Below are 20551 nucleotides of genomic sequence, written 5' to 3' on the forward strand. Positions count from 1 at the left end.
CCAGATCAGGTTCCCTTCTACAAACAGGATCAGAACTGGGCCCTGGACTAGCCTGTACTTGACTTTACTCATACTGAAGCATTCCTTTCTAAGAAGCTGTTTCCTGTTGCGTTTTCTACAGTTTCTAGCCTTCAACCTAGCCTTCAATTTCCTTGTTTCTAAGCAAGGTGTGGTGACACAAAAGAATATGATATTCTTACATGTATGAACTGTGACTATACCTGAAGTTCTGGATGGATTATTGGAAAGGTTTGGGCAGGTGTATTACACTAGTCTCTTTTCAAACTCAGCTCACCGATACAGCAGTCTTAAAGACTTTTTTAACTTTCTGCATCTGCTTGGAGATAATCAGGAGTAGATCAAGGTCAATTGTACTGTCCTTCTGCTGGTTATACAGTTATATAGCTATACAGAAATAAGGTAATCTATAATGCTTCATACCTGTATTGATTCTCGTAATCCAATTGTGCCTTTGAAACGACACAGAATGTCTTCTCTATACCAGAATCAATGTCTCGTTGTGGAAGGCCGCAACTGCAGACTTCCATTTGTTTAGTCTTCCTTTGTATTGAAAAAATCGAAGTCACCAACAGCCCTTATTTGTGTCTAGTAATAGACTTGATTCTTTGGTGGAAAGTTCTTTATATACAATGCTGGAAACCAGCAAATTGCTTTAGAAGTTACCTACCTACCTACATCATAGTACAGGTATGTGCTGATAACCAAAATAATTCAACAAGAGATCAACCTGTCAATGGCCTTATCACACCTCAGTCACAATCACCTATTTCACAGGCTTATTTCAGGTCCTGTATCTCTGTTGACTCAGGATTGGGGAATAACTTAGGCCTTTATCTTCAACACAGGGTAATTACACTGATAAGGTGGGGTGCTGGCATGTCTGGTCTTTACACCAGATAGTTGGGGTCAAAAGGAGTAGGAAATCAGAATTAAAGACCACAAGATTTGTATCTTACCTTTGGAGCCCAGGAAATTTGAAAAGTTAAGGCCATTAACAACTTCTCATAGTACATAAGTTTATGTGCAGTGTGATGACAATTAATGAATTATAGAAATAGAATCTATAACGCGACTATTTGAGTCTGGCATTTCTAATAGCGTAATACAAATGCACTTGGAAAGATGCCGAGAGGTTTAATTAAAACTTTCAATCAAACCTCCCTCCCCCAAAGGTTGGTGACATTTTGAGAAAATGTACTATTCACATATTCACATATTTAGCAAACAATGACTACACGATGTATATCTTCTAGCTCTGTCTGGATTTCATCCAACAAAGGTCACATGAAGACAAACCAATGTTGACAGGTGTCGTTTGACATTCAAAAACCTTGCAAGGAATACGTGTAACTAGTTACATTTGTATAGTTTGCTTTCACTATAAGTATAACACTGGTGGGATAGCACAGGAAACACTTACCCATTGCCTTTCTTATCATGTAAAACCACAAGTTTTCTAAACAAAACACAAATGTAAATAAGAGCCCACCATACTAGCCCAAGGGGTGGAAAATTTTAATAGCAACACACCCTCATTACTGATGTCATAGACCTTTCTGACACCAATTGGTGTCTAGTAAATGATCGCTGCAGCGCCTGAGGGAAAGGGGGTATACTTTATTCCTATCTGATTGGGCATTGGACATTGAAACTTGGGAAAAGGAGGGGGCTCAGCAGACAGCAGCGAATAGAAGACAGTGGAAAGCAATGATGGCCCGCCTCAACTGGTAAGGGTTGATGATTATGATGAAGAATATGATTTACCCATTCCCGATTGACTTCACTTAACTTATTATTCTTTCAGAAACAAACCAATTCTGTCAGTTTCTGACAAGTCCAGAAAATGGTAGAAATCCTTTCTGAAGTTGTCCCCCTCATTATTTATGTTCCTTTGGGACAGCCCATTACTGGTGTTTGGGTGATTATAACCCAATTTGGGAGTACAGGATTAAGAAAGATTATATATTTCCCCTAAGGGAATACAGCTTCCTCTGTAGTTGGGCCTCTAGAAAATACAACTTGTACAAAATTACAAACTAGAATTTAAAATTGTTCTATTGACAGGAGCAAGCCAGTAAAATCCTGACTGTCCTGACCACTTCTACTAGTATCTCTGTGACCCAACCTCTGCTTGGAGAATAACAATGTACACTTTTGATTTGTTAGAAAACACACCAAGTTAGAAACCAGCAACAAACCTTCTTCCTACCCTCCTCCCTAACTACCATCCTCAGATAAAATCTTTCAGCTCCTCCACACAGGACACACTAAACATCTCCTGTTACTCCCTGACAAGCCTGATGTCTGTGTGCTGATGGCTTCCAGACCAGATACCTGTCCTGCTGTACTGCACAGGATATCTGAGCCCTGCTGAGGTCTCCATACAGGCCAGACTCCCATCAGCAGGTAGGGGTCCCTACAGACAACTTTGGGCTGGTGTGGTAATGTACCTGGTAACCAGTTTGTTTTGCAGTACATGTGTGTGAACCTGTATGCTTCCTTAAATTTTCCTACTGGCAGCCAAAGCAACACATCAAAAAATAACATTTCAAAACCTTGAGATGAAAAAAAAATCTGGCAAAATTTGAGTACAATGTTTAAGTAATCAGTGGGTATCACTTTTGTTAGATCGATGCTCATGATTCTTTTTTAGTGATTTTTTTACTAACAGACCACTCATCTTCTTCCATAAAAAGTGCTGTATCTTGATTAAAACTTTCTGAAAACCCAAGTAAACCAGATCTCAGATAAGGTTACTGGAGGGTCTCCAAGCAGGGCATTTGGAAAATACTTGGCGTGACAATCTCTCTTCTGAGCAAGGAGGTTCAATATAATATAATAAAGTTACACATGTATATAGAGTCTTGTTCTGAGCTACTGTATTGGCCCAAACTGGGTTGAATTGATAATGTTTAATGATTTTTAATCCCCCTTTAATGATGTGGAATGTGATGGGAATTGCAGAAACCCCTTTTACATCCCGATGACATCTGGATTGGTGAACATGTATCCTAGAGGGATGTGCCCTTGGAACCCCTTGGGTCAAGTCTGGTTAGGGCAAAATACCAGGAAATTAAAAAAAAATCTGCCCATGTCATGTCATCAGAAAAAACAGACAGCAGTGGTTTACTGTACAACTGATTATTTTTTCAGCTGGTTGTTTAACGTTAATTTGAATGGCAAATTTAGGGTTATTTGATACAACTTTTACACAAATTGATAGTGCAACAGTAGATAAGATAAAAACACTTCTGAAAAATTAAGATGTTGTTGATGGATACGCCAGTTTACTGATGTGATTAATTGCAGAGGAAGCCAGCAGCCCGGAATTAATGCCTGAGACAAATCTGACATGCATGACTTCACTGACAGAGTAGGAAATGCCAGCCAATCTTTGACATATAGCAGGTCCCAATCTCCTTATCGGAAAACCACGTCAATGTTCCTGATGAGAAAGATATATTTCCGTGGCAAGGGTCTACATACTAACACAATGGACACAACATAATCAGTCTTGACACCGGCATCGGTTTACCGAAAAAATATTCCCTACGTGATAAAAGCCTGGGCGCTACTGGTAATATACTTATCTCCTGTACCCGATAGTGACGTTATACATGATTATACAGATAAGAAATCGCCCTGCTTGTCACAAGTAGTAACAAGATCTAACGAGGACATGTGAAGATCCCACAACTCACGCCCCTAAATCCCCAATAACTTTTGTGGCGGTGTCCTGGTGTGTATTGGGTAAAGTTGTTTGTTGTTAGACGCTAAAACATAAACCACAAACAAAACAACAACGCTAACGTTGTTTGTTACCAATTGCATTTTCCCTTTAGCAAATTACATTTAGTAGCCACGGAAAATTGATTTGATTTCCAAGGGCCAGTAACGAAGGAGTCAAGAGTTTCTGAGTCATCAAACAAGAAATCTTTTTAAAAAAGCTGTGCCTTGCCGCGTATTTTATGTTATTTTGGTAAGTTAGACTAGATTCTACGCTTAAAAATCCCGAGTTCCACATGTCGCCCCCCTCCCCCTCATTATCATAATTTATGTCAGATGAATTATTGGCACATTAAACAGGTTTTGTAAAACTTTTTGACCCACAATGAATATGCATTATTTTTTATTACAAACTAAGTTCCTTCTGATGCAATTTGTGATATATATTTATATGAACATGGTGAGTTAAAGCGTAGATTTATTACGCTGGACCACATACAGTAACATGCGTCTAGAAGAGCGTTTTAATACTCGTCTGGAATGTACCATTGTCTAACTAAGCCATGAAACTCGGCAAGGAAAGGGGAGTACGCATGCGTGGCGTCGTGTAGACGCTTCTGCCGCGTGCTGCAGGTCTAGAGCTCTTTTTCAGCCATTTTTGTATGGTTGGAGTGAGAGTCTAGGCCGGAGGTTTAGTCAGTCGGTTAGCTGGTTTTACCAGGATCATTTCGATGGTTTTCGATCTTCTGTAAGTTGATTTTTGGAGGAGTTACGGTGTTTTTCGTGCCACCGACACCCTCCACGTCGAGCGTACGGGTCCCCCCTACGTCCTCGTGCCGCTAGACGAGGGTAGGTGGACACGTGCAATCTTTGCCGGTAGATATTTCCCTTGCCCGTGAAGGGATACTCTTCCTACTTTGTAGGAAAGGAAACCAGGTTTGTGCCAACATTCCTACATAGTCTTGTTTCGCTCCGAATTGAATTTGTGGTGTTTTGAGCTGTTTCTGTACCCTCGCCCCCCGGCCATAGTGGGTGAAGGGGTTGGTACAGTCCAAGCACACCGCCTGGTGCCACTGTTTTTTTGGGTCAATCGCTATTTTTAGAATAGGTGGCATTCCGGGGCTCTAAAAGAGGTTTCTGGAGACCCTAGAAGGAACCTTCCATATACTCCACAGAGAAATAGACTGATTTCGGACCAGGCAAAATGAGGAGAGACAACTCAATTTGCGTTACGTATACCGCTCAGAAAGACAAGTTATCTGAGCAGGAGACCTGGGCACTCCTGGACTCTGTGGGGATACCTACATCCAGTCTCCAGACAGTGCAAGCGCTGAACGCTACGTCTTTTGATTTGACCTTCCGTACGCTTCACGATAGAAAGTTGTATGGGGGTAAACTCTCGGCACTACAGTACTTAGATGTCCGTGTGTACGGAAGTGCTGAGACAGTCGTCACAGCAACCCGTATACCGGACGAGTTTGATGACAATCACGTACGGCACTGGCTATCCCGTTATGGACAGGTCCTGGCTTCCCGTATGACCACCTACAGGGACAGACCTACTGTCCGTAATGGGAACAGGCAGTACAAGGTTACACTCAAACCAGGGGCAAACATCCCGTCCTCTTGGAGGTTAGCAGACGGTCGGTTAGCCTTTTTCCGGTACGTCGGACAACAAAGAACATGTCTGAAATGTTACCAGGAAGGGCACGAGGCAGCACAATGTACTGTCATCTTCTGTAACAAATGCCAACTGATTGGGCATACCTCTGCGGAATGCAGCAATCAAGTAGTCTGTAATCAGTGCGGCAAGGAGGGACACACCGCACGTCGGTGCCCCACGTCATATGCCAACAAACTGCTGCCTGACAATAAGTGGACCAGCGGTCCGGCTGCTGAGGCAACCGTGGCCAGTGCTAAGACCCCTGGTCAGAGTGAGCAGTCTCAAGTAAACGAGACTGTCTCCAGTGGTAAGAGTCAGAGTGAGCAAACAAACGAGACTGACTCCAGCGACTCTGGGTCGGAGGAGAGCGGGGAAGATGATTCCGCCGAGGAATTTGCTTCCTCTGACGAACTGACGGAGAAAGAAAGGGAGCTGCTTCTTGAAGCAACCCAACCATCTCCGAGCTCTGCGGAGCGCATTGAACCAAACGGGGAGCAAGAAACAGCCCATCCTCGCAACAAGAAGCGCAAGAAGCGCAAGGGCAAGGCCAAAAATGGCCGCAAACAGAACAACGAGGTCGAAGAGTCTCAGAGTCAGACACCAGTCAAAAATGTGGTGGCCAAGAAGAAGGCCCCACATACTGGAGACCCGTCATCTGACGCGATGGAAGTCGACCAGCAGACCTCTAAAAGGCCTGCGCCTTCCGACGAAGAAGTCAGCCCAAAAAGAAAGAGTGAGCCGTCGACAGTAACGAAGGGCCCTCATAGTCCCGGTTACGACCTTCCCTTATCAGGAGAGCTAGCCATCGACGAGTTCACGTCATCTGGAGAATCTCTATAATGATGCCCCAAAATATGCATAGGCTCAATGCCTTCTTTATGTTAACGATGGTGGTTATAGCAACCTTAAACGTTTGCGGGATGCGCAATCCCAACAAACGCAAACAGGTATACGACTATTGCAGACAACACAAATTTGATATTGTTTGCCTGCAAGAGAGTCACATTACACATGTGGATGAACCTACTAAGTGGGAAAAGGAATGGGGAGGGCAGGCCCTATGGAGCCTTGGTACGCCCAATTCTAGAGGTGTAGGCATCCTGCTTTCCCCATCCCTTGACTTGAAAATAACTAAGAAATTCTGCGATGATGAGGGTCGCGTAGTTTCCGCAGTCCTGGCTGACGGCACGCGCTCTCTTCGAGTGTGCAACGTATACGCACCGAATGATGCAGCTGAACGATCCACATTTTTCCGTGGTCTAGGCAATTTCTTATCCAACTCTGAGTCCACGGTCCTTTGTGGGGATTTCAACTGCATTGAGTCTCCCAGCCTAGATAAAAGAGGGGGGAATCCAAGTCGTAGTTCTGGAGGTTCGAAAATTCTAAAGAACCTCTGTGCTAGTCACAGCCTACATGACTCATGGAGGCAGCTGAATCCGGATGGGCGCGTATATACGTGGCGTCAACCTGATAACGCTGTAGCATGTCGACTGGATAGACTTTACTCATCCAACAATCTGCCCGTCTCTGGCCATTTTTTCCGGCCTGCATACTTCACAGACCACGATTGTGTGGGAATTGATGTGCTTCCAACAGCTAAAATGAAGTCTTCCATGTGGAAGTGCAATGTTTCCATCCTAAAGAACAAAGAAGTCCAGTCGGACTTCACTGCGTCCTACAAGGACTGGCAGACTTTGAAGTTAGGTTACCCTTCCCTGAGATCTTGGTGGGATGACGTCAAAGACCGAACCCGCTCCTTGTTTATTAAGCACTCATGTAAGATAGCCAAAGACAAAAGAGAAGTTCGTTACCAACTGAACAACACTTTAGGGGATCTGACCAACCAGCTTAATGCTGGTGCGGTCTCACCTGATGTCCTGAGACAATATAAGGCCACGAAAGACGCACTGTCAGAGTTGGCAACCTCTGAAGCTCAGGGCGCCATCGTCAGATCCCGAATCAAACAATTTGAGGAGGGGGAAAAGTGCACGTCCTTCTTTCTAAAGCAGGCCGCTTCCAACGGCAAGAAGAAAAGGATCTGTGCCATACGAGACTCAATGGGACAAGTTGTCCATGAGGATGACGAAATCGCAAATGTTTTCTACGAATTCTACGCAGAGCTGTTTGCTGAGGAACCAGTGGACCCGGTTGCCTCTGACCAGCTTTGTGACAACCTTGAAAACACATTGACCCCAGAGGAGGCCCAAGCATTGGAGGCCCCTGTCTCAACCGACGAAATGTTAAACTCAGTCCGCAGCATGCAAAATAATAAATGCCCGGGCAGTGATGGTCTACCCAAAGAGTTCTACACGACCTTCTGGCATCTGATTGCCGACGACCTCCTGAAGGTGTTTCAAGAAGCTCTTGATGCTGGAGAACTTTCCTCCAGCCAGAAGTTTGGGGTTTTGACACTGTTGCCAAAGAAGGGAGACGAATTGGACCCCAAGAACAGGAGACCAATCTCCCTCCTAAACACCGACTACAAAATTTTGACTAAAGTTCTTAATAACCGCCTTCAGTCTGTAATAGCGTCGGTGTTGCACCCGGACCAAACCTGTGGTGTACCAGGAAGGTCGATCCAGTGCAACCTCCGACTCACACGAGACATAGTTGTTTACGCAAATAACAATAACATCGAATGTGCTATTGTCTCCCTTGATCAAGCAAAAGCCTTTGACCGTGTCAACATCTCCTTTCTACAACAGACTCTCGCACGAATGGGATTTGGACCTTCCTTTCGGAAGTGGGTTTCAATACTTTACAACGACATCTCCAGTTCCGTTTTGGTGAATGGCTCCCTGTCGTCTCCCTTCGCCCTAACAAGGGGAGTGCGGCAGGGATGCCCACTTTCGCCACTGTTGTATGCAATCTCTCTTGAGCCGTTTGCGGCGACAGTCCGCAAAGACTCTGAGGTGCATGGAGTAAAACTCCCAGGCGGCTACGAAGCCAAAATGTCTCTGTATGCAGATGATAACTCTGCCTTCCTGACATCAGACGACTCTATCGTCAGGCTGTTTGACCTTGTCGGGCTGTACAACAGAGGCTCAGGCTCAATGTTGAACCTAGACAAGTGTGAGGGGTTATGGCTGGGGAAATGGAGAAATAGACCAGACACCCCTGTACAAATAAAATGGACATCTGGGTCCATCCGTCTGCTTGGTGGGGTCTTTGGCAACATTGACATGCCCCTAACCAACTGGAAGGATGGTAAACGCAAATTTGTTGAAACCTTACAAGGATGGGGAGCCAGATCCCTCTCCTTTACAGGCAAAGTGACAGTGGCAAACTCTCTAGCCACCGCCAAACTGTGGTACCTGGCGTCGGTGTTCACCCCTCCTGATTCGGTCATGAAGGAAATCAATACCGCACTGTTCGCCTTTTTCTGGGACAAAAAGCGTGAGATGATCAGCCGAAATACCATCTACCTTCCTCCTGAGAAGGGCGGCTGGGGCCTAATCGACATAGCAAAGAAGGCAAAATGTCTGTACAGTCGGCCTTTCTCGGACATCATGTCCCAGGAAGACTTACCTTGGGTGCAGCTCGCCAGGTACTGGCTCGGTATTTTCATTAGACGTTTCGACCCGTCAACATGGTCCAATAACATGCCCCACTCCCCGAATGCCCCTCCCCACTACAAAGCTCTACAGTCCCTGGTATCTGAACTCGTAGAGGCATCCCCCTCTAAAAAGTGGGACCCCGGGTGCACTACGCGGTCTCTATACGACAGCCTTCTGAAGAAGGATGCTCACGTTCCAAGCGTCTGTCTTAACAAGCGTTCTGTTCCCTGGCCATTAACCTTCCAATCTGTTCAACACCCACTCCTGGAGAACAGACTGAAGGACACTGCATGGCTGGTTGCACACCACGCCCTCAAAACGAATGCCCTGCTCTGCTCGAACTGGGGTTACATTCGCTCGGGAACTTGTCCAAGGCAGAATTGTAAAGGCCACGAAACTGTAGAGCACGCCATGTGGTACTGCAGCGAAGTGCTGCTAACATGGACTTGGGTGGAGGGTTTTCTCAGGAGGTGGGTCATGTCAGACTTCCGAATAAATAAACAGATGGTTATCTATGGCATCCTGCCACCCTCATGGAAAAAATGCAAGATAGATGCTATCACCTACACCCTGGCCGTCGCGAGGAAACGCATATGGTCCTCACGTTGTGAAGCACTCTTTGACAAGACCTTTTCGACTCATGTCGAGATGGTCCCATACATCAAGGAGTGCCTCCGCTCAAGAATAAAGCTTGACTTTGTACGTCTGAACGAAACAACGTTTATGTCTCTGTGGTGCTCAGTGCAGTGGGCGAGGGTCGACGGGGGAAAACTGCGACTACGCTTTTAATCCCCTGCTTCCCCCCTGTAGTCGTATCAGTCTGGTATGAACTGTCTGTCTTGTACGTTTCGTATGTCCTTTTTATTTGGATGTGTCAAGTTGGCAGGAGTGGGTTGGTGGGAGCTCGGCGGACAAGTAACCTGTTGTGGGTAGCTTGACACATCCCTTTTTCTTTCCTTCTTCTCTTGTATGTTCTTTGAAATGATGTAAAAAAAAATGAAAACAGTGAAAAAACGTCTTGTCTCTCTTGTCTAGTTTTCTTTCTTTTTTGATTTTGTTATACCCCCATTAAAAACGGGCCTTTGGAAGGGGCTTTGGAAGGGCTGGGTTAAAAGGTCCGTCCATTGATCCATGGAAAAAAGCTGGCGTAAAGCCTTGCCTGGCGGCAAGGCAAAAATTACTCTTCAAGTCCCTTGATTTGCGTTTCAAAGCAAAGAAGCCAGCGGAATTTCTCAGGGAGAGCTACTTAACTACCACAACAAAAATGGAGAAGACAAAATCCACTAGGCTATTTTCCGAGATGGGTTGAGTAACTGTGTAAGGATTCCTATCTGTAATTTTGGGCTTTCTAGTTGAATAGTCCTAGACGCTATACTGGTTTGGTTAGATCAGCTGTAACTTCGCAGTGGAGTGGAAGCCAGTTGTGGTACCGGTTTCGCCACGAGAGTCGGAAATGTTACACAAAACTATGATCTACAACAACACGTACTCACCAAACAACAGGGCGATGCTCCCCAAGAATTCCCAGAAAGATCCGAGTGATCAGGAAATGTTTGAGGGTCCGAAAAGGAGGAGTAAGTTTTGGCGATCACACCAGCGGGGCTTGAGAAGAACGCTAGCCGGGAGAGTTTGACTACTCCGCGCCGCGACTTTCAGGCGCAGTGCCGGTAGAGTAAACACGGCAGGGACACCCGTGGTAGGCTGGGGAGACGCAAAATGGTATCGTCCAATAGGGGTGTCTTAGGTAAAATTCATATTCCTTTTATCAAAAATCTTAGATTCATACACGTTTTCTGCCTGAAGAGTTATGTCTGATATGATATCAATACTTAAGCAAATATAATAAATGAGAAATATTTTACAATTCTCGTTTTTAGATTTCTGTAAATGTAACAGATAACTTTGGAGAATAGAACACTCCGGAGTGAGGTAATTTAATGCAAATCAGGGGTCCCTTTTGTTATTGTTTACTGTGACGCCCAGGAAGCTGAATAAGCCTGGCATGCGGCTGTTGAATGGGGCAAGGGGAAAAGCCAGGAGTCCAGCCTTGTGCGCTTTGGTGATAGGTGCGAACAAGGAGGTTAATATTAAACCTCCTTGGTGCGAACAAGGCTGGACTCCAGGCAACTACTAGTTGAAAGAATTATAGAATATAACGTTAGACTGAGAAATGTACCGATGCCATCAAACTAGATTTTTCTCCCTGGCCATGCACTTTTCCATTGTGCTTCCCCACAAGAAGTTTTGATGATGTAACGTCCTTGATGCTACCACATAAATGTGAAAAAACTGATATGAGAGAGATAATGAGATGATATAGCTTTATATGTTATAAAGGAGGTCTCAGATCACCTCCTTGATGTTAGGAACATAAAAATGTGAGCGGACTGGACAAAAAAGTTGAAGAAATTATGTATGGTTTAATCAACAATAAAGTGCTTATTTTAAATCATAGATCATGGAAAAGGCCACCCAATACCTGGTAAGATAATTTTCTGGCAGTACATTAACTTCTGCTACATGCATCTAAAAGTTTGTGTGCAACAGATTTTAACACGAAAGCCTTGAGTCTTGATGACTAATTTCTTCCAGATAGGTATTTTTTCAACAAGCTCTTTTTGCTACCGTATGAGAAAACTTTTGATAGATACCTGCTAATATCTAGGTCACTGATGGCACATTCTAAAACATCATAGCATTGTATATACAATTGGGTATACTTCATTTGAGCTAGCTTTCTCAGCTGCATCTATGGTATATAACATGCATCAGCCAAACATTTCCTTGTGTCCCCAAACTACTCAGCTGAAAAAATCCATATGAAACAAAACTCATGGAATGTCATCGTACACTTACTCAGGTTTGGTGAACGGAATATTGTGTACTCTGCACTAATCTTTCAGCTGCCTCACTAATAACAAATCATCCTCAAAACGACACTCTTCGATTGAAGTTCACTTTGCTGGAATTTCACCTATGTCTGCTGGGTTCTGCCGACATGCAAGATTTTTAAAACATCTGCATCAGAATAAACTCCAACCTTCCTGTTGATGTCTGGAGCTGATATAAGTTTCGCCAATCAAAATTCCAAGTCTGTTCAAGGCTCCTGGCTTTTTCAAAGTTTGATCCAAACCAGTCGGTGTCTGTGTGTTTTATGACTCTCGTGCTTAAGTTTAAAGCTAATGTTCAGAAGTGTTTAATGAATCAATAACAGATGTCTGAAGTGGATTTCTTTGCAAATTTCCCTTGTAAAAGTATATGTTGACAACTCTTGTAAATTCATCACTAATGCATTACATCTCACTACACCACTTCCATGCAGACCCCTTCCAAAAGCACCCATTTAAAAAAACAAACTTGCTACTGATGTCAACATCTGATAAGGAACTCACAAATGCAGCCATGGGTGGAATTCTCTAGCTTTTAAAAGATCTAGGCAGGATTTTCAACTTTCAAAGTTTCATACTATCCAGGGGTGGGCTGCAGATTGTCACACTTAAGAACCACACCTGCAGCAATGCCTGGTCATTAGCAACATGAGCAACATGAGCAACATGGTACTCATTTGAAATTTGAAACCACAGCAAATTTTGCAAAAGATCTCAAAATGGACTTCATTCATCTATTTGTAGAATCTCTGTTCAAAATCAAGATTGGACTCGGCAAACCTGTTTCATTTCTCTGGCCTACAAAGTTTCCTGGCCACAGCATTCCTGGACGTTGTTCGACCAAGGTTCCATCAACCTTGGTCCTACGGGGTGCTTTCTGATGGAGTTGCTTTTTATAAAGTATGCCACTAATCACCACAGTAAAGATCACAAAGAAAAAGAAGGTCATTGAAAAGAGTCTGTCCATATCTTGTCTTTGTTTAATTGCTGAATAGACTAGAATGACCCTCCCCTTAAAAAAAAAAAGAAAAGCACTTGATACAACACAAGCAATTAGACAATGTTGATCCCATCTGCAAAGAATAGGAGCTTCATCAAAGGATGGGTACGGTGTATCAACTGAGCCATGTTTGTTCTGCAGTGTCGTTTGTCTCAAAGGTTGCCGACTGGGGGAAATCCCTGGAACATCCGGGTGGGCGCAGGTACGGATACCTGGCCAGGTGTGCAGCAAGCCAGCTGGAACAGGTCTATCATCACTCAGGGATGAACAGGTACCCCGGTATGTACATTTTTACAGGTGAATTAATTTAAGAGTCATTTATGAAACTTCTGTTGTACTTGATGGACATTGGTTAAACTTCATTTTATCTAAAACCTCAGGTTTGCTACATCCAGTGAGTTTCTGGATGAGTAGCCTGATTTAATCGCGCTTCTCAGGCCCGTCGTACATTGCCGCGCGGGAGGAGTCTACAAGCTCCGGATAGCGGAGCTTGCGTTACACAGACTACTGGATGAGGTCTCTTTGCTTTCAGACCTAACTGTTATATGAGGAAGAGAGTTGACCAAGCAAGCAGATGATCAGGCCATAATCTACATTTTGTTGTTTTCAGGACTGAAAAGGCTCGCCTTTTCAAAGTTTCAATACTGTAAGGAAAATGAGCAGTCTTTTCTTGTCCTCAGAGTCTCACCTTATGCTTACCTAATCATGCTATTCAGTTTCTTCCTCACAGATATATGAGTAACAATGCTACAAGGATACAGTTCACAGACGAAAGATCTATCTAGAATATCCTACATACCTGAGGAAAGTTTCCCGAGACAGGTGATGACTAATAAACCCATCAAACAGGTGGCTGAGCACAGGTATGACCCCCTGTCCATGTGTAAGTGATACCAGCCAGGATAATCCCCAGGTAAACCAAACACACTCAGATAATCCTGCTGACTTCAAATAGATTTAGCTTGTCTAGTCTACCAGTATACGTACATAAAACACAGAGTCAGTACTACATAGGATAGGAAAGGAATGCTGAGAGTCTGCAAACAGGCTTCTGAACAGTCATCATTTAACGTTAAAAAATTCTCTTTCAAAAAGCTTTTTCATATGTATGAAATCTTTTCCAACTCTTTATATATATAAATGCTAGCTTAAATCAAGGAGGTCAAAAATTAACCTCCTTGCTTAAATTATACTATCACTAGTTATGAACCACTATCATACAGGGTGTTATGAAAAATTACTCTCCAACTCTGAAATTGCTTTGATACTGTGATCAAATGAGTTGCCTTGGATGAAAGCTGCCAATAACAGCACACACTTCATGCATCAGATGAGAAAATCAGTAGGAAGAATACACACCACATAAAGTTCACTCCATATGAACAGGACATTCCACACAGACTGATGCATCCAATTAGCCAGTGCAGAACATGCATGGGATCCGCTTCTCAAACAGACAAATCCCTGAAGATTTCAGTAAGCCTGGGAAAGCTGCAGAGGTTTGCACAGTGTGGCTGTGAATGGAGAAGGTGGATTTTCCCCGCAGTAGAATTGGGCTAAGTGGATTGGGAGAAGTGGACAGTGCACGACTTTAATATTTAATGTTCACCATTTGGGAATCAGCACTACATGCCCTATAAGAGGCAGTGCTAAGGAGGAGGTGGTGGAACAGATCGTCTAGCTCAACTAGTGATTAAGTTTAGGGAGGCCTTTATTTAGTTATATCCATCAACAGTTAGACAAATGCCTTTGACTATTTGAACCAAGGTTGAGGTACCTTGTTTGTACCACCCTTCATGCTGATTGACAATTAAGTTCATGGAAAGTGTTGAATATTTCCAGACAAAGTACATGGAAAGCCCTTACTTTGTGCGAAATAAGGTTCTTCAAAAAATGATGAAAGAAAGTAATAACAGAGCAGCAAAAGTGTAGCAACTTTGAAAGCACTTTTTTTGCAAACTTACATTTTATCTGGCTTCTGGATGACACTGTACATCAAGGTGTCATTGTCATTGTTGAAGATGAAGTGACCTTGTTGTTAAAAGTAGTGACCTTGTTGTTCAATCAGGGGACCTTGGTCGTAAAAAAAAAAGTGACCTTGATGTTGATAGAGATTTACATTGTATTTTTGCACAGCAGCATCGTTGCTGCTCATATTCTATGCTGGTCCCAAATCCCTTTTGTTAGACTTCATTTCCTGTTACGGACACCCCCGTGACAGGTCCTATTGTTCTGACGCTCCAGGTGTGATCTGTTCACGACAGTTTGGACACGACACGTCTCTGTTACAGACTCTCAAGGTGAACTTCTAAAACACTTAACACAGCCTGGACACTGCTTTCCCATTAGAGGGGCTCCATTATTCATGGCAGGGGGCCCATTAATAACCTTGCTGAATGATTGACAGGTACCTGGGGTAAGTCTGCTGGAGGTTCTTCATACCGATGCTTAGGTTTCCAAATTGATACATTTATTTTTTCTGAGAAAAATTTTTTTTTCCATTTCTTTGTAAGATGTAATGCTAGTTCACCTTTATCCGCAGGGTAACCTATATTCATTGTGTTTACCAACATCAACTGAACGGACAGTGGTTTCAAGTTGTAATATGTTCAAGATACTGTAGTTTGAAACTACCGTCCATCGACGTCATATCCCTAAATACCCATTGCTGAAAGCAACTGATATAGGTTAGTCTAGCGTTAGATCTATTTGATAAAAAATTGAAGTTAACAAGTGTTAAAAGTACCTTGATTTTTCAAAATCAGGAATCGTCTTATATCATGACAAGGATGCCAGTGTGGTTCAGCATGTTTTAGCAAAATAGTCTTGCATATCCAGCAATATTTCAGCTGTTAAAACAAGTTGAGAGATGCTAGTGCATTGTGACAATATTTCAGCAGAGATGCTAGTACATTGTATGTGACGGACCATTAGATGCTGGCAACATTTCAAAGACTTTAAAGTTTGCCACCCAAGTTACTTTCTCCACCTGTTTATTTACACTCACCCCAGGAGAATGACTTGGTAGTAAAAAGACATTATTTTGGTTCCCACTCACCAGTCCCATGTTTCAGCAGAGCGTGACTCTGAAGTTATCTTATCCATTAACCCCTCACACTTGTGTAAACAATGTGGTTTGTAGACATCATGCTGTGAGCTGATCACCACAAGCTGGGAGACAAGTGATAAGATAAATTCAGACAGAGAGGCTACAAAAAGACTCACAGTCACAGTAGTGGGAAACCTAACTCTTCAGGAGATATTTTAATTCTCTGGGATTGTCATTGGAGGGAAGGTTTGACTGTCACAGATGGGTCAATTTCTACAATAGCTACTGAATCATGACTTGACTATTACACAATCTAGAAACATATTTCATGTTGGCATCTTTCACACATAAACACTGACAGATTATACATTTGTATAATGTTTCAACATGTACAAATATATTTCAACCCCATTCACCATACTAACATTGTAACATTACCCTAAAATTGTAGCTTAATGATACTATATGTCCTAATATTACTAACAGTAGATATAAAATTCATACACTAGACTAATTGACAAGTTTCACTGAAGATTGAAGAAAAGGTTATGGATTAATTATGCACATTTTGCTCACAATTTGCCTTATGGTGCTTTTCTGCTAATGTATAAAGAAACTCCTCAGCATGCATCCTGTCTTCTCTTCATAAATCAGGCTTATCTTAAAAGCCTCTTCTGGAAGCTATTACTGCTCCTCCTCTGTCAGCAGCTTCCCCCCACTGCAGGTTTGATTGACAGGGCTGACAGACAAGCTGTGGCCTGAGCTTCCCATCCACTAAATCATGGGATCTCATTTTTTAAAAGGGGGTTACTGGAGACAAAATCATATCAAAGGGATTGAATCAAGAAGTTATATTTTGATCCAGAGAACTAGTCTAATGTAACAGTCAAAAACCGCTTTGATCATCAATTCCTTTGACATCACTTTTGATCAGTTCAACTAGAAGCCACGGATCCTTGTATCCACTTCCACACTTTCATGATGACTTGGAAAAGAACAGTTGAGCGGGACCTTATGAAGTTGTGAGGGGGCTTATTGAGATAAAGTTGGGTGGGGGCTCAGTAGACAAAGCAGTGGAAATTAATGATGGCCAGCTTCAGTGCAACTACTGAAACGCTGTAATGATGATGATGATGATATCTTTTTATGCAAGGTGGTTTCTCAACATCTAAAACTACACACTGTTCAGACCTGAAAATTAAGTGTAGGAATGGCAAAATGAACTACATGTAGTTTGCATCTTGTGTGCTGGTATAAGAAGTCTGGATTCTTAACGCTAGTTCACCTTTATTAGCGGGGTAACTTATATCAGCTGTACCTAAAAACAGGATATTTAGGGATATCACATAGCTTCAAATCCCTTTTTTCTTCAATATAATGCAGTTTGAAACCACTGTCAGTCGACTTGATATCCAGAAATACCCTGGTTTTAAATAAAACGGATAAAGGTTTCCCCGCGAATAAAGCTGAACTAGCGTTATGAATAAGCAACTTGGTAAGCTCCCGCTGACCCAATTCCGGCTGCTGCCCAGAGCAACAGTCTTGTTTATACATTGCAGCTTTTCTAATGATTAGGTGTGCAGACTCAACAATGGCTGCTTCTAATTTCAAGAGGAAAGTAAACAATTTAGTTGACAGGAAACTTTTGTAACTGTTTACAGTAGGGCCCTACTGGGGAACAGGTGGTACCGGGTAATGGTCCATGCCTAAAGATTGACTAATTATGAACGACTCAAGTTGTTTGATATCATCTTCAAATCCACCCTGAGAGGGAAATTCTGTTTGCAGAGTCTGGCGGTGGAACCCAGGTGGCCCAAAAAACTGTCAAAAATTATGACTGAGTGGAACAGCAGGGCTTTCTGTGGCTGTGGAAGGAATATACAAATACACTCTGAGGGCCGCGAAAGAGAGGGGTGAATCAACAATCATACATTTTGGATTTTAGCAAGTGGTCAGGGTTTGATTCCCTACGATGACATTGTATGGGAAGAACAGTTATAGCCAAGGGTACCGTCCTATTTCTACCGGGGTTCCTTGCACTTCAATGCTCCCTATTTTTATTAGTGCAGCGAGTGCAAGGAGCCCCGATAGATAGGATTCCGAGCAATAGGATGGTACCCAGGCTAGACAGTAGTGCACAAACACAAATATTGTCAACATGAAATACCAGAGTACCTGTTTAGACGTGACTTTGGACAGTGACAGTGCTTGGAATAAAAAAATGAAAAGTCTTTTTCCTATAGGATAAATAGTGTACGTACAAAAACTTGTAGCCTGGTCACCATTCTCCACTTGTCTGCCAGGGGCATTTCACCAGGCCCAGTCTCCTTGTTTCTTTCTGGCAGTCTATCTTTTTAGATTAGAGTTCTAGCTGGCTTTATGAGTTATTGTACCCTGTGAGCAAAGCAATTAAAACCAACCCCATAACAATTCTCCAGTGTGAACTACAAACTGGGGGTATAACTCTCAGCACCATAGAGATAGCAGTTTTCTCAGGATGGCATGGTTACCCTGTACCAGGCTACAGAACATGGGCACAGGTTCTCTGGGGTGACATGGAAAACTCTATAGGTTTTATGCACTGTACACTCATTATGCACAAAACATTTTTGAATGACAGAATACACAATACATGTTTGTATATGGAGACTGCTGCTCATGTGTATGATAACAAACCAACACCGGTCAAGCTCACCCAGAGTGAACAAGTTAAACAAACCTTGAAGAATTCTTTTTTGAAACCATCAACACTTACCTGCCGCCAGCTACTCGGTCATGTTTTGTCCCTGCATAGTCAGTAATGAGTGATTTTTGTGATTTACTTAGCAGACTTGATCTGGGATGCAAACTTTCAATGTTTAATCTGCAACAAAGCACCAAAACTCTTCAAAATTTCAAGAGTTAACTTTACTAAACACCCCACACAAAGAACTGGTACATGTACTACATTGTTCAGATGGCATGCTTAAAACTTTACCATTAAAATTTGAAACAATACTGACAATTCAAGAACAGATTGAATCGGATTACGTGTAATGCAACAAAAGCATTTCAAAAGCGTTTCTGATTCTGTTCAACTTGGGATTCACTTTCAGGATAGCATTCTTTCTGACCCAGCTACCTCAGTCCTGCACAAACAAGATACATGTATGTCAAAAGCGCCCTCTAATTATCAAGCGTAGTACTGCAGTTACTAGTAACTAAAAGCCTGTACTTAGCAAAAAGAAACATGCTACCCAAGAAAACTGCTTCAAAAATAGTTTATTCCAAGACACTTTTACATTTTAGCTATGAGACATACAAACCAATAAACAAACAAAACAGAGTGTAAACAAAATCTGTCATAACTGTAGGCTACCATAGAAACAATCACCTTTATAACAATACTTTCCCAGTAAAAGGAACACACAATGTAGTTCCAATGTAAGACTCTTGGGTAAGATATTTTGTTGAGAGAGACTGAGACATTATTTTTGCCAGATAACATTATTTCTTTTAGATACAATTTCCGAGAGACTGTCCTTTCTATGGTTATGTCTTTGTATTTTTCTTGTTGGCAAATAATAATTGCCATCATAAACACAATGGTGCACTTCCCAACAACATTGCTTATATAAAAGATAATACTGCTATATACAACCCTCATGTACCGGTAGAATCACCTAAAAACTCTTCACAATAGTCAGCAAGCAGGAGTCAAAACCAACTGTATTATTGCACATCTCCTGTAGCAACTAAGCCAAAGGTTAAAACCAAACTTTTTGAAAGTGTGGTCATCATGAATAATAACTGAAAAGATGCACATAAAAACCATACACTTTCATCAATTTCCAATCAATCTCACTGAAATTATCATCTACACAAGCCAAGTGATAGTACTCACAATATACAAAGATAAGGCCACACCAATTTAATTTCTTGGTTCACGGATTTTTTCATAAAAAATATGGAGCGAAAGGGCGAAATAAAAATTGTAAAATGGTTGGGGTAAAGCCGTACTAAAGGTAACGGCTAATCCAAAACATAAAGAAAAAAGTTTTCATGTTGAAAAAAGTACAAAAACACTATTTTTGTACAGTAACAGCACCTGTACCCACACTTTGAGGAGCTTATAATATAAAGGCCAATTTGCTACACCAGAAAGTTGGTGAATGGTTTCATTAATGGTGAAAATTTGCTGAGTGGTAATTTTTTTTTTTTTCCAAAAAAAAATAGGAGTGAGCGAATCCGTGAACCAAGAAATTAAATCGGTGTGGCCTAAGGAAAACAAAGGTAAGGAAAATAAACATATTTGTCCAGAAACCCAATCTGGTAGACGTGTAAAAATATACCGGTATCAATGAATACTGTTATGGATACCTATACTCTATAACAGAAATGACATAATACAGATGACATACCTCATTTTGAGGTAAAATCACAAAAACCGTCTTCTTCTTCAGACCTGTGTTACATGTAAATGTACTTGTACATTTGTATTATTGGGCAACAAACCATCATTACCTGTGCAAGTTCTACTTGTTGGTATTCTTTTTTCAACAAGAGAGTTTTCTGAAACAGCTACATCTAGTACATAATTGTGTACTATTTAACATGGCTTTTACGAAAATAATCTTTTCATATCTATGATATTTTTTTAACATGTGA

General features: G+C 42.2%; 1 protein-coding gene across 1 annotated transcript in view; it reads right to left on the reverse strand.

Moving 5' to 3' along the window:
- LOC118413903 (ankyrin repeat and BTB/POZ domain-containing protein 2-like) overlaps positions 1-10652 on the reverse strand; it is a 50035-nt gene extending 39383 nt beyond the window's left edge. Inside the window, exon 1 of the mRNA XM_035817532.1 lies at positions 10461-10652. The gene's annotated coding sequence lies outside the window, so the exon portion shown is untranslated. The remainder of the gene's footprint in view (positions 1-10460) is intronic.
- Between the last annotated feature and the right edge of the window lie 9899 nt (positions 10653-20551).

Source organism: Branchiostoma floridae, chromosome 4 (genome assembly GCF_000003815.2).
Source record: "Branchiostoma floridae strain S238N-H82 chromosome 4, Bfl_VNyyK, whole genome shotgun sequence".
In the NCBI taxonomy this organism is placed as follows: domain Eukaryota; kingdom Metazoa; phylum Chordata; class Leptocardii; order Amphioxiformes; family Branchiostomatidae; genus Branchiostoma; species Branchiostoma floridae.